Source organism: Microtus ochrogaster, unplaced genomic scaffold, assembly GCF_000317375.1.
Source record: "Microtus ochrogaster isolate Prairie Vole_2 unplaced genomic scaffold, MicOch1.0 UNK131, whole genome shotgun sequence".
Taxonomy (NCBI): Eukaryota; Metazoa; Chordata; class Mammalia; order Rodentia; family Cricetidae; genus Microtus; species Microtus ochrogaster.
Window position 1 is genome coordinate 109,339 of NW_004949229.1, and position 1,975 is coordinate 111,313.

The following is a 1,975-nucleotide window of genomic DNA, read 5'->3' on the forward strand; positions in this document are numbered from 1 at the left end:
AAATCTTTAATAAATAAATAAATTTTAAAAAAATAAATAAATAAATTTGACAGTTATTAAGGAAGATAAATATAATCACAACATGGTTCTTGAGTATACCTAACAGGTTTATGGTTGATAAGATCACAGGGTTGTGGAGGAAAATAGTCTTGTTTAAAATTTCCAGAAAATGTTTCGAGAAAGGAGTTGAGACCCATCCCAAGGCCAGAAACATTCTTGCCTTAAGTGGATGGGACTGCATATTTATGAAGTTAAGCCACTTGAGATGACAATCATTCCCAGAAGAAGCATAGATTAACAAAAAAAAACTAGAACTGGGCACAAGAAAGCTTCTTTTGAATGATTGGCTAGGGTAGTACAAGTGACTTCCAAAACAATGTAGATTATTGATGTGGCCCTTTGCTGCCTCTCGGGTTGAGGGTGGGCCCCTATTGCTGAAGACACCATATACCTAGGACGCACAATGCTGATGATTTGACCTGCATTTGACCTGAAAGCCTCTTTCCTATAGTTTGGCTTTTATGGTTCCAGAAAATACTATGCAAGTTGTCAAGGGAGGGCCACAGCTAAGCAGTCCTATCTAGCTGCAATACCTGTGAACCATGGTACGCACTGGCATTGCAAGACAGGCATAAATGTGCAGTAAGTGTCACTCACATGTTAGTGACAACCAACAGCTGGAATGTAAGGCCCATTCAACAGGAGGGAAATCATGCCTACTACTAGAACCTAGCCAGCTTCCTAGATCTAGTGAGGTCAGGGACGTTAGAAACCCAGTACCACTGGGTTTTGATCCTACTGCATGTACTGGCTTTGTGGGAGCCTAGTCTGTTTGGATGCTCACCTTCCTAGACCTGGATGGAGGGGGGAGGACCTTGGACTTCCCACAGGGCAGGGAACCCTGACTGCTCTTTGGACTGGAGAGGGAGGGGGAAGGAGAAGGGGAGAGGGAGAGGGGGGAGGGAGAGGGAAATGGGAGGAGGGGAGGAGGTGGAAATTTTTAAGTAAAAAGAAAAAAAGAAAAAAAAAGAAAATGCATTACTTTGCATGGGAATCTAAAGTTAATTTTAAAATAAAATTTACTTAAAACACACAAAAAAAGAAAAGGATCTACTACAGCCACTTTGCTATACTAGCATAGCTCCATACTACATTCTGAATCTTAGCCTTATAACCATACGTACGCATAGCTACCACCCCTCATCAAAGAAGCCATTCATTTCAACAAATAGAGACCATCACAGCAAGCCACAATTTCACTTAATGCAGACCATGGGGAGCCCGTGCCCAGTGGATACATCTACATCACAACTACTGCATCTGTGGCTGAGGGAGCGAACACAGCACAAGAGGAGACAGAGTATACGATCCAGAATACCAGAAAGTCTGCTGTGAAACAGCCTCTCATAGAAATGGCTACATAACCGACCTAGCCCCTCTACATATGTTATGAAACGTTGTCTATTTGTGGAATTTCTTGGGATCAGGGCCTGTCCCTAACGCTTGGCCTGGCTTTTGTGAATCTCATACTTGACTGCCTTTCCCAGCCTCAATACACAGGGAGTAGCTTAATTCTACCTCAACTTGATATGCCAAGCTTCATTGACACCGATGTGTAGTTGGTAATTTTACTCTTTTGGGGGCCTGCCACGCAGCTCCCGAAACACAGAGGCTTGTTCTTACTTATGAATACCCAGCCTTAGCTTGGTTTGTTTCTGGCCAGCATGTCTAACTTAAATTATCCCATTTCTCTTTAACTGTTTTGCCTCTAGGATTTTTACCTTTCTTTATACTATATATCTTTCTTTGCATCTTACTCTGTGGCTGGCTGGGTGGCTGTGTGTCTCAGTGGCTGGATGGCTGTGTGTCTGGGTGGCTGTGTGTCTGGGTGGCTGTGTGTCTGGGTGGCTGTGTGTCTGGGTGGCTGTGTGTCTGGGTGTCTGGGTGGCTGTGTGTCTGGGTGGCTGGGTAGCTG